This window comes from Lissotriton helveticus, chromosome 3_2 (genome assembly GCF_964261635.1).
Source record: "Lissotriton helveticus chromosome 3_2, aLisHel1.1, whole genome shotgun sequence".
Lineage (NCBI taxonomy): Eukaryota > Metazoa > Chordata > Amphibia > Caudata > Salamandridae > Lissotriton > Lissotriton helveticus.
The window spans coordinates 367773595-367787182 of NC_136062.1; positions in this window are offsets into that span (position 1 = coordinate 367773595).

The window sequence follows — 13588 nt, forward strand, 5'->3', positions numbered from 1 at the left end:
TCAGGAAAGATGCCCGTTTCAAAGGTGGTGTCAATGGTACTACATAATTCTGGAGCAATGGCGGCGGCGGCGACTCTCTGGAAGATATGTGGGGGCGAGGTCCATGGTGGCTCCTGAGTGGATGCTTTTCATGGTCCATGCGATGTTTTCGGTGTTGACTGAGGTCCAGAGTGAGATAGTGGGTTGGCTGGCGTTGCTGGAGGATGGAGTGGTTTCAGAGTCAGTTGTCTGGTCGTTGAAATTATCGTAGAGTCCCTTGATCTTCAGATGGTAGTGGAAGCCGAGCTTGTTGCAGAGGTCCTGAGAGGGGGTGATGTCCGTGGTTTCACTGGGGGGTTTGGTGAATTCCTGGATGATGGTGAATAGTTCCTTGGAGTTGCTGGAGTTGGCGAGGATCTTATACTGGATGGAGATGCTTTTGTGGATCAGATGCGTTGGTGGTATTCTGTCATGGTGTTCTTGTAGGCTGTGTGGTCTTCCGAGGATTAGCTGTTTCTCCAAATCTTCTCGAGACGCCATTGTTTTTCTTTTTCTTGAAACACTTGATGTGACAGGATTCTGTATGATGGCTGTGTGAAGAGGCTGGCGACTGAGCGCGCAACACTCTACACCCCCTGGTGCTTGAATGGGACAGTCATTACCGATCTTGACACATTGAAATTACTTCTACAGACTCTGCGATTGAAAAAATACTTAAGAAAGTGCCGAACGATTTGGGCTACTACCCTATGGAAATCTCTTTCTCGACCTTGTGGGCTACTTACTTTCCCTGCAGAAGCCTGCAAGGGTGAAACGCGTTGGCTGTTGTGTATTAAATAATGAATAAAAGGATCTTCAACATCACAGAGTCAAAGACTTACCCTTTCTGTCATCACTGTTCTCCAACCTCTGTGGGTTTAAAACCTTACGAATTTATGCTTTTACAATAATGCCTCTCTCATCTTTTGTATTCTCCCGACGTCTGCAGGTGCGCCTGGATTCTTGGAGCTTGGCGGTGAACTAGGAGGCCTTCCTGGGGTGCTGTCTGTCGGGGTTAAGAAGGGGTACAAGCTTGTGTGCCCAGCTGGAGATCTATCTGCGGTTGAGAGTGGAGTTGAGCTGTTCCTCAGTGATCTTGCTCCAGTTTCTTTGTGGAGGTCGGGGTGTAGGTTTGGGCGCCGTTGGTCTGTAGACGTTGAAGTGTACGCAGTGGTGGTCCGTCCATGGGGGTTGCATGGTGTGGCTGAAGTGGATGTTGTTGCCTCCTGCGAAGATGGGGTTGAGGGTGTGTCCTGACTTGTGGGTGGGGCGTAGTGTTGAGTTGTTTCAGGTTGGCGTGGTTGTCCAGGAGGATGGCGTAGTTAGGGTTGCCGAGGTTGTGGAGGTGGAAGTTGAGGTCTCCGATGAGTATGTAGTCCATGGAGGCTATTATGTGGGGTGCGATGAGATCGGCGATGTAGGTAGTGAACGCAGTACGAGGTCCAGGAGGTCTGTAGGCGAGGGTGTCTCTCAGGGTTGTTCTGGGGCTGGTATGGATCTGGAAGTGGAGGCGTTCAGTGGTGGGCGGGCTGTCACTAGAGCTGCAGGTTGTGAGTGGGAGGGAGCTCCTGTGTGCCATGGCCAGTCTTCCTCCTGGAGGGTTGGGGCGGTCCTACCTCTGGATCTTGTATCCGTCAGTGATGGTGGTGGCATTGTCGGGGACGGAGGTGGGTTGGTCCAGGTTTCTGTGAGGAAGGCAACGTCTGGTACGAGGGTTTTGAGGAGGTCCCCGATCTCTACGGCGTTTCTGTGCTTCCTGCACACATTGAGGAGGCTGCACCTCAGGGCTTCAGAGGTGTTGGCGATCAGTGTGGGGGTGGTGGTCGTGGGGGTGCAGACGGTTTTGAAAGTCTGGTGGCAGTGGCGGCAGGAGAACAGTTTGTGGGTGGTGCTTCACGTGGACAACTGCCAGTTGTTATTCCTTCTGGGGTTGAGTGCGAGGAGGGCCGCTGAGTCGTAGAGGTGGGAGGTCAGAGATCGAGGGTCTCTGGTGCTGGTTGTGGACAGGTGCAGAAGGGCTTGCTGGGGAGAGGGGTCGCGGGGGCAGCAGCAGCGGGAAGGGAATGGGAAACAGGCAGAAGATACTAGGGCAGAAAACATCAACAAGACAGGCAAAAATAAATAAAGGGCAACAGTGACAATCAAGATAATATCAGGGCAATAACACTGGCAAGAAAACGTGCAGAACACAGCAAGGCTTGAACCCCTACCTGCACCGAGCACTGCAAAGGGCAGCGGAAGTGGTACAGCAGCAGAGCTGCAGAGGGAGAGGGCAGATCTCTGGCCAGGAGGTCAGGGATCCTGCTCGCGCTCCCACACAGCGGCTGCCATTATATAGGGAAGGGGGAGGGAGTCGCAGCTGGGAGATGGGAATCAGCAGGGGAAGGGGCCGCAGGGGCAGCAGCGGCGGGACCGGAGCGGGAAACGGGCAGAAGAGACTAGGGCCGAAAACAACAATAAGACAGGCACAAAAAATAAAGGGCAACAGTAATAGCCAACACAATCAAGGTACAATCAGGGCAATAAGACTGGTAACAAAACGGACAGAACACAGCAAGGCACAACGCAGTAGCTCGAACCCCTACCTGCACAGAGCACTGCACAGGGCAGCGGCAGTGGCACAGCAGCGTAGCTGCAGAGGGAGAGGTCAGGTCTTTGGCCAGGAGGTCAGAGGTCATGCTCCCGCTCCCATGCAGCAGCCGCCATTATATAGGGAAGAGGGAGGGGGGAGTGAGGCGCAGCTGGGAGGCTGGAATTGGCAGTGGGAGGGGCTGCATCAGCAGGAAGAGAGCGGGAAATGGGAAACAGGTAGAAGAGGCTAGGGCTGAAAACAGCAACTAGACAGGCACAAAAAAAGGGCAAAAGTAACAATCAAGACAATCAAAGAACAATCAGGGCAATAACGCAGGCTACAAAACGGGCACAACACAGCCAGGCACAATGCAGTGGCTCGAACCCATACCTGCACCGAGCACTGCACAGGGCAGCGGCAGTGGCACAGCAGCGGAGCTGCAGAGGCAGAGAGCATGTCTCTGGCCAGGAGGTCAGATGTCCTGGATTAAAGATATGGACAGGTGCATGGGAGTGGAACGGTTTGTCTATGAGGGGTGAGGCTGCCTGCATAAATTTGAAAAAGTATAGAGACCATGGAGGAATCATAGGAGGCTTCTGTGAGTTTAGTGACGTATGTATACGCTTTTTAGTACTGGACTACAGATATGTAATTGTCATGGTTGTTTGCACGTACAGAATGCCTAATATTCGAATAAGTACTGTTTATGATGCCCGAGTTGGATGCAGGATACTACCCCACCTGCATACTGGGTTTTGTAACTGTCTTGTATTTTGTTAGTAGTCTTTATTTTAAATTACAAGGTTATTAAAAAAATAACATATCAGAATTAAATGTAAATCACGTTAGGCTTCACAATAAAGACTGACAATTACTAAACTCAAATACATAAAGGCTTGTAGAAAGTTATAGGCATTACAGAAAGCAAAATAAGTGAAAAGGAGTCAGCCAGGTAGATAAATAGACATATAAAAGCATGAAGCTCAAGATAAAATGGAATTATGAAATTCAGCGTAGTAAATACATCACAAATCAGAGATCTGACCCACAGAGTGTCACCTTCTGAGAACCAGGGACAGCGAGACCAACACCTTCTGGGCAAGGCTCATTTTATAGGGTGAAATACGATTCATACCTATGGTGAGAATGTGCTGAGAGTCCAGTCCATAATCCCATCCAATCATGTTAAAGAATGATATAGTATAAAATCACATTTCTCACCAATGTCTCACAGATGTATATAATGTAGTTCCCATCCCATTGCTCCTGGCACACCTTAATTATTAGAACAAATTGCTTCAAATCAAGGTTGAGTTCTCTTGAAAATCAATCGTGGTCCCAATCGGTAACACCTGGGAAAGCATTCATTAGTATAACATTGCATGAAAAGGAAGCTTGAGAACGAAACATCAGGTTGTACACGAGAGAATGGCAAAGTGTTTCAAAACATTGTTTACATAATAACTATTCTAGTACCTGAAAGCACTGTGTGGAAAGCACATGTAGATCACTGTATGCAAGGGATAGATGGCAACAGACAGCAACAACTAGTTTGAAAGTGAGATCTACATTATCCATGTTAAAATAAAGTTTAAACAGAACTTCGCCACAGAATATCTGAAATTCACAAAATATTAATTTCACCTTCTCAATACAATTAGGTGTTTTAATTAGAAATGCTACACCGCCATCCAGTATGCCCCATAAACAATGTAATCCACTGTGGCTGGAGACATGTGCACTGTCTCGCTCCTTACATGAATTCTACACACAAAAGCACACATATGCACAAATATATGTGGTTGTAGTACATACAGAGCCCTTTACTCTTAAAAACCGTAAACATCCTTTACAACGAAACTTTTACAACGCAGTGCTTTTACAACGCAGGTTTTACAACGAAAACCATTACAACGCATTGCACTGGGGGGCGCTCTAGGATATGGAATAGTTTTAATTTACTATCCAACACCTTCACTACTATCCACGGGGACTGGAGTTGGAATAGTAAATTAAACTATTCACTATCCAGCACCCCAAAGCGCTATGCGTTATAATAGCATGCGTTGTAAAAACTGTGTTTTAACAGCATGCGTTGTAAAAGCATGCGTTGTAATGTCATACATCCCTTAAGAACTGTTGATGGACCCAGTTACAAGGACAGTCAGAACAATTTCAAGTCTAGGAGTGGCAGGTGGGCTTGGCTCCCAAAGACAATAGTAGAAAAGCCTGCTCTGCACTATAAACATTTTGCAATTATCAGTGTTATCCTCTACAGCCTGAAGCGTTGACTTAAGTCACCCTCCCAAGAATAGCGTGAGCACTTTGTGTGCCCTCCCGACCACAGTGCTCTGCTCTACATCTTATTCCACTTGACATGAAGATTAGAGCATGCATGTTTGTCATGTCGCTGAGGCGGGGGTGAAAACACTTAACTTGCTATGTAGGCTTCAAGGTACTCTCTAGAGCCATGCAAAACATTTCTGCCTCCCAACACCTGTGTGCCATGCCCAGTGAGGTGAATATCAGCAGCATAAAGAGGGCATCCGGCTTTTGCGCTGCTGATCCATCCCACCTGCTTAACAAGCAAGCATCTCCAATGCAGGCCCTGGCCTGCAATGAAATAAACCTGCCTCCTCCCAACCTGGCACTGCAGCCTGGGTGCATCATGGCATGCTTGGCCGCAACCTGGTGACTCAAGACTGCTGCACAATCTTGTGGTGCCTGCCAACCTTTGGAATACAGTCTGGACAGTTATACATACTGCAGATGCATACATGGGCATCCGCAGGGGAGGGCAAGGGATCGCCGGTCCCATTCCTTTTGGTCTGTAATGTTCAAGATTACAGTAGGCTGTTCCACTGCGAGAAGCCCCAGGAGTTTAAATGTTCTCTCACTTGGGGCCTCTCGCACTTCTCTTTGAACTCTAGAGACTGCAGCAGCCCCTCCCCAACCTCAAGCAGACTGTGGACAGGCCCATTGTCATTCTCTCTGCTGCTGATCATCACATAAAGAATGACAATGGGCCGTCTGCATTAAACGTGCCTTGAAGGCGAGTGATGAAGTTAAAATTTTGCCCCCCCCCCCCCGGAAACATTTCTGCGGACGCCCATGGATGCATATGCGGCCTCCACAGTTATTGAGCACACTAGAATTCAGAGCAGCGCTCGAGAAATGGCTGAGGTGCCCTCAATGCTCCATACCCAGTACACCTTATGCATTACGATCCCTCCCACTCTATGACGACTCACAGAATATGTTCAGCCATCCGACTGGCTGTTTTGTGAAAAAAAGTTCTAGAATTATAGACAAATGTCCATAAAAATATTTTAAAAAATGGTCAGCAAACTTTGGCTAAATGTACAGAAGGGCCATAGCAGACAGGTGTTCAACTTCCGGCCGTCAGTGACATCATTAAAAACATGCATTGGCAAATCTAATAGGTCTGGGGTCGTCCACAGACCTTTGGCTAATTCTTGTTTTGTTTTGTCATGGCTTTTGGAAAACTTTATTGTTTGGGAAACTACCAGGAGTTTGTCATCTAAAATAAAAATTAACTACACTCATTGACTGAACTATGAATATTTACTTATAGTGAAGCCAGTCAATGGTGGAACTGGGGTAACGAGTTGCCCTTTGATGCATGCTCAATTAGGTTGGAAAAAAAAGTGAATGGCACAACCACATACCAGTAAATTAAATGTGCCACTCATGGATAAGTAATCATAATCACAATTTTCACAGGGAGCACTTGCACTTTAGCACCGATCCGCAATGGTAGAGTCCCCAGAACTCTAATACCAACAAAAACTAAATGTAGCACACAGTCAAAAACATGAGGGCAGAAGCAAAAAAACAGAGGAGAAAAGCACACCAAAGATGCAAGGCCTAACACGTGTCCCTAGCAAACACAAGGAGATGATGGACGGAGCGCTGAAACTTTTCAGGCATTCACCCCCAGTCACAGATCTGGATTGAATCCATCACCGTTCTTTAGCTCACTTCGCCAGCCCAGTTCATACACAGCTATATGCAAATCAATCTTGACCCTGTACCTCATGGGAATAGTCCTGCCTGGAGTGCCAAGCCATGTCTTCCCTGAACCGGAAACAAGCATCCTGGGACAGGTTTCAGACTAACAGACCTCATCAGCAGGTGTAGCAGGAATCTAGTGGCAAAGTGAGCAAGGGATCCACGTCTGGGCATACCCTCCAACTATGGGCGAAGAAAGCAAACACAACAGAGGAGAAAAGCACACCAAAGATGCCAGGCCTAACAAGTGTCCCCAGCAAACACAAGGAGATAATGGACGGAGCGCTGAAACTTTTCAGGCACTCACCCCAGTCACAGATCTGGGTTGAATTCATCATCATTCTTTAGCTCACTTCGCCACCCCAGAACCTGGGCAGACCATCAGCACTGACATGTTCTGTGCCAGGGCGGTGTTCGACCATAAAGTCCCATTCATGTAGGGAGATGGATCACTTCAGCAGTTTTGGATTCTCACCCCACATTTACATTAACCTACTGATGGGCCTGTGGTCTGTCTAAACTCGGAAGTGAGTCTTAAACAAGTAAGGTCTTAGCTTCTTCAGCACCCAGAACGAAGCAAAAGCTTTCCTTTCAATTGCATGCCACCTCTGTTCCAAGGGAAGTAGCCTTCTTCTAATGAAAGCTACCGGTTGATGTAGGCCCTCTTCGTATACTTGTGATATACATGGCTCCCATATCATGCTCTGTGGCATCAGTCTGCACCAAAAAATTCCTTGGAGAAGTCAGGAGCCTTCGGCATGGGCACCATGCACATGCCCTCCTTCAGGGAATCAAAAGTGGTCTGGCATGCCTCGGTCCAGATCATTTAGAGTGGCTGTGTCCTCGAAGTCAGCTAAGTCAAGGGGACAACTATGGTGTCATACCCCTTGACAGATCTGCGGTAGTACCCGGTGAGTCCCAAGAAGGCTTTCACCTCTGTCTGGTTCTTGGTGGGTGAAATCAATCTTGGGTTGTAGGGGCACTACCTGGTGACCCAAGTACACCACAGACTTCTGCCCTATCTTGCACTTACTGGCCTTGATAGTGAGGCCTGCCTTCTGCAGGGACTTCAACACTCCCCAGAGATGGTGCAAGTGGTACTCCCAATAGGAACTGAACACTGCAATGTCATTCAAGTAGGCAGCACTGAAATCCTCCAGCCAAGCCAGGACCCGGTTGGCCAACTTCTGAAAGGTGGCAAGGGCCTTCTTCAACTGTGGTAAATAAAATAATTACCCTGGCATAATTTCTAGGCATTAACAATTAGCATGTATCAAATGAGAGGCAGAGAGTCCGTGGTGTCCAAGTTAAAAGGGCTTTATTCCAATAACTCGAGTTAAGGGAGAATCTGTTCCATCACCACTGAGGTTCAGGAAGGGTCTTCTAACATTTAATAACAATGAACAACATATATACATTTTGTCTTGTACATAGGGCGTAGGAAGGAACGCAGAGCAGAGAAAAAAAACAGATAAGAGCATGTGGGCGTACATGTGGGTGTACACTTTATGAGTCATAGGTAGGTGATAGGTAGGTGTCATAGGTGGGTGGTACACAGAGGAGGAGTTTGCATGACCAGCTGGAACTTTGCCCTACTTGTGTGCAACTTGGTCATGACGTGCAATTGACGTGTAACTGGGAGGAGAGCTGACTTTAAGTCTAGTAGAGAAGCCTTCAGTGTCAGGGCGACCAGCACGTCTTGTACTATCTGATATCTTGATATCGGGGATGTATTATCTGAAGCAAAGGTTATTCATCGCTAAGAATCAGAAAAAGCATATATTTCTTCGTTCATTACATGGGGGCTGTGAGCTTTTTACAGATGCAAGTACTGTAATTTCATTTAACCAGAGACAGAAAAGCTGGGCCCTATCTCAGCAGACGGGTTCTGTTTACCTTTTTCACCGGGCATGCAGATAACTGTTAAGCAAAATATACTGTCTTGGCAGCCCTTGCTGGATTTCTTTCGGCTGAGCTAGAAGCATGCGAGGTCAGAGATACGTAATTGCAGCTTTCAGTGTGTCAAGAGTTATGAAAAACCCTTATTTCAGAAAGTGGCTCAGCTGAACCACAAAAAAGGTTTCATCGTGATTTATTTAAAAGTGCACAATGTAAATACATGGGCCTTCATGTTAGCTTAATATTTCTTGCATGGGAGACTTAATTACTGGCATCCTAAAGCAGGACGTAAATGCAGAGGCCTCTTTGTTCAGGCCACTTAAGGGAAAATAAGCATGGGTGACATGCACATATATGTAACACACATGTAACATAGGGTACACGTAGGGGGCATCTTGGTCAGGCAAAATTTCATTTTCCTCATTCCCTCCTTGTCCCCTACGTAACCCTTCAGGATACATCTATATTCATGAGACCGTATAGTTGATCATACAGCATCATTTGTTCGTCCTTAACCCTTTGTATACTTGGATGTGGAACACATGCAGTTGCACACAGGCCGCAAATGGCCGGGCCACACTGCAGACAGAGACAGCAACCAAATATCATGAGTAGGATCATTCCTAGGAAGGACAACACTTTCCATCCCCAAGCAGATATCACACCCCAGAGCCAACTGGACCAAGTCCATGTGCCTGGGTCTTGATGTATGCCATGAGCAATCTTGTGGAGCCTTGTTATCGCTGCATACACAGATGGCGCGTTATTTGGGATGAAAACGCAACAATTAGATCGGATCACGCTACAAGCTCCGCCCCTATCCGCCAAGATGACGTCTAGAACGAGGCGATTTTGAAGAACGACAAGTCTAATGGCAGACTGCTCCTGGGTCAAGTTCGCCAGGGCAGACGCAGTCACATTCACTACTGCTTCAAGAGTTCTTGTTAATTTGCGTATCAGTTTACTGTTTTGGACGGGACCTATGAAAAAAAAGAATCCTTTGTTGAAATCTGTATATTGCTCCCAAGCTGTTTCAGTCTGATCAATCCCTGAGGCATCTGTCTCTCTCTTTACTCTAACATGTTTTAGTCGTGAATCTCTATGATAATGGGATGGGGCCAAGAATACAGGTGGCAATAAGAATGCTATATAACAAGTCCCACCCCAGTCTAAGGGCAGATGTACATAGGCTGTCTGACCGCAAATGAAATAGGTATGGCGTGATGTTTTGAAAGAAGAAAGTCCTTCATCATTAAACACTACTACAACTTTACACTCGCTGTGTCCCATATGTACTGAGCCTTCCTTATTAACACATAAATCACCCTTTGCTGGTAGAACTGAAATAAAAGGTGGACCTGTATTTTGCTTGGGCTGAACATTTAACATTATAAAATTAACGGATGCATTTCCCTGCTCGTACTCTTCATTCTCTAGATCGGTTCCCTTCCTTTGAGGAAATCCGTCTTTGTCTGGAAAACATGCTTCATTCATTACTTTATTCAGGTTTCCATATATCCAGCCACCTGGATAAGCTATGTACTTTCTATCTATTGAGGTCATTAAGGCAAACCATGCTCCATATGAACCATTGTGTGAGAACGGTAGAGGATAGAAGGGCAGAACTCCCTTCTCCTTTTGATAAGGTGGCAGTTGGCCACATACCCAGCAATTAGTCGCATTGCTGGTCTGATGAGAATGGTGTAACATTTGAATAAAAGTATTGTTACGCAATGCAAGTCGATATGACAGTTCATGAGGTGGCAGTTCACTAAATGTATGCTCTGTGGTGTTGTTACTGGATGAGTGCATATGTGAGGCAAGAGGAAAGAAAACATGTAGTAATAAACTAACACAGATTATAACAATGCACAGAATAAAAAGAATGATCAAAGTAACTATACATCTACTGCGTAATAGCTTGCAGTACTTTTCTCTCATGTTTCTTTTCTTACTATTCTCGTATGTGATCTTATACATGTCAGAAATCTAGTCTAACCGATTCACCACCGAGTGGACTTAGACAATTAAACTACGTCTGACTTACTAGATCTTAACTTAGATTTATACTCCTGCTGTGGAGTCTTTTCTAGCAAAGGCGGTGCAAAGTCTGTATCGTCCTTATTGTCTATCAAAGTTCCAGATTGTCCAAAGTACTTTCTGCAATGTTGAGCGTGGAGCCACCCCTTGCGTCCCTCCACCTTCACTGCGGTCCTCGTGGTTAGTAGCACCAACTTCGGCGTCTTCCAACGTGGCTCAAGGGGGCTTGATCGATCAAAGTTCCGGACACATACAAAATCCCCAGGGACAATGGCGTGTTCCTTGACCTGGGTGTTGTCAGGGAAGGCGGCAGCAACCTGTGAACGACAAGAGAGTAGTGCAGACATCAAGGAAGCCAGGTAATCTGTCAGCATGTTACTGTCAACATCAGTTATTTTTTTTGGCATAGGCGTACCCCACATATTTGGCGGTCTACCGAAGACTACTTCATACGGAGATAGGCCTGTTCTGGAATGAGCTACCATTCGCATGTAAAAGAGGGCAACCGGCATGGCCACCATCCAATCCACGCCTTTATCTGCACATATCTTTGCAAGTTTTGTTTTTAGTGTCTGATTATGTCTTTCTACAAGGCCTGCTGCTTCTGGGTGTCTTACACAATGGAATTTCCAAGTATATCCTAACAGAAGAGACACTTGTTTCATTAATTCAGAGGAGAATGGCTGACCGTTATCAGAATAGACGACCCGAGGTAATCCATACCTGGGGAAGTACTCGCGCACTAATTGCCTGGCTGTTGTCACAGCAGTATAATCTGGAACTGGATATGCTTCTGTCCATCTAGATAGTGCACACACAACTACCAAGACATACTTGTAACCTCTACATCTGTTCATTGTGATATAATCCATCTGGAGGACCTCAAAAGGGTGGTCAGGAGGATGAAATCCGCCTTGTTCCACCGGAATGCCTTTACCTGGATTGAACTGGCAACAGATCATACATGTTCGTACTTTCTGCTTCGCTGCTGCACGCATGTGCTTGTTAAACCAGATATTCTGCAAGCTGTCTATCATTGCTATTTCTCCCAAGTGTGCTGGACTATGTGCTGTGTTTATGATTATTTGTACCATAGAATCTGGAAGAAACCATGTACCTTTTCCCTTAGTCAGCTAACCTTGTTCAGTCTGGACCCCTCCTTGTTCAGTCCATTTCTTTATCTCATCTGCAGTGGCATGTGTCTGTATGTCGAGTACATCTTGAGTGGGATCCCTGACTGTCATACATGTTGTCAGTAATGGTACCTCTGTCCTTGTCGTGTCTGTTGGTGTCTGGGCTGTCTGGGCTGTAAGTTTAGCTGTTCGGTCTGCCAGGTCATTACCCTGGGAAATGGTGTCTGTAACTTTGGTGTGAGCTTTGCACTTCAGGATAGAAATGGCTGTAGGTAAATGTATTGCTTCCAGCAGGGCTTGAATGAGCTGGCCGTGCTGGATCTTGGTCCCATGGGAGGTCAAGAAACCTCTTTCCCTCCAAAGCACCCCGAAATCATGAACTACGCCAAAGGCATATTGTGAGTCAGTATAAATGTTTACTTTCAAGTGCTTAGCTCTTATACAGGCTTGTGTCAGAGCGATGAGCTCTGCTGCTTGTGCTGATAGTATGTCTATTTTCTGTGTCTCTATGACTTTAGTAGCAGTGGTCACAGCATAAGCTGCTACTAATTCTCCTGCACTTGTTCTCATGCATGATCCGTCTACATAGAGCGTTAAGTCTGGGTCTGGAAGTGCAATATCTGTCAGGTCTTGTCTTGGTTTCCTCACTATATTCATTACTTCCACACAGTCATGTGGTGGTGCATTTACTGTACTTGAGGGCAAAAGTGTTGCAGGATTCAGAATATTACAACGTCTGATCTCTATGTGTGGTTGAAATAATGTCAGTTCATATCCTGTCAGTCTTGCTACAGTCAAATGTTGTGTCTGTGTCCTGTTTAAGAGAACCTCCACTGCATGTGGAACCTGTACTGTCAGAGGGTGTCCCAGCACTATAGAGTCACTTTGTCTTATGGCTAGGGCTGTTGCTGCAACTGATTTCAGGCACGCAGGCAGAGCCTGGACCACTGGATCTAGGGTACTAGAAAAATAAGCGCAAGGCTTGTGTTTTCCTGCTTGATCTTGTGTGAGGACAGATAACGCTGTTCCATCCCGTTCAGTTACAAAAAGCATAAAAGGTTTACTGTAGCTTGGAGTCGCTAAAACTGGCGCTTGATATAATGCTCTTTTTAATTCCTCAAATGCCAAGGTGTGTTCTTGTGTCCAAGGGAGGACAGTCGAAGTGGCTGCCTCCTGTGTTGTCAATTGTATGAGTGGTTTGGCTAGATAGGCATACTGGTGAATCCATTGCCTACAGTATGAAGTGAGGCCAATAAATGCACGTACTTCTTTCTGTGTCTTGGGCTGTGAAAGGTTAGAAATTAACTGTATGCGTTCTCGTGTTAGTTGTCTACCCTCATTGGAAAGTAAGTGTCCAAGGTACACCACTTGCTTTTCACAGAATTGCAACTTGGAAGGGGACACCTTGTGCCCCTTGTCAGCCAGAAAATGTAAAACTGTCAGTGATGCATTCTCGCATTCTTTTTCTGAACGTGCTGTAATTAGGATGTCATCTACGTACTGTAGTAGAGCAGTGTTGGGAGGCATGTGAACACTGTCTAGCTGTCTTTTTAATGCTTGACTGTAAATGCTAGGGCTTTCTGTAAAACCTTGAGGAGCTCTTGTAAACACAAAGCTACGCCCTTTTAAACTAAATGCAAACAGATATTGGCTATCTGGATGAATGGGAACACTAAAGAAAGCGTTCTTTAAGTCTATGACAGTGAAGAACGTGGCCTCAGAATCAATGGCAGTCAGTAATGAAGAAATGTCTGGCACCACTGGATATTGTGGTACTACACATTTGTTCAATTCTCGTAGGTCAATAATCAGTCGGTACACTGGCAGTACACTAGGGTCAGATCGTTTAAGGATAGGGATGACAGGTGAGTTACATACATTTGAGTCAGTCTCC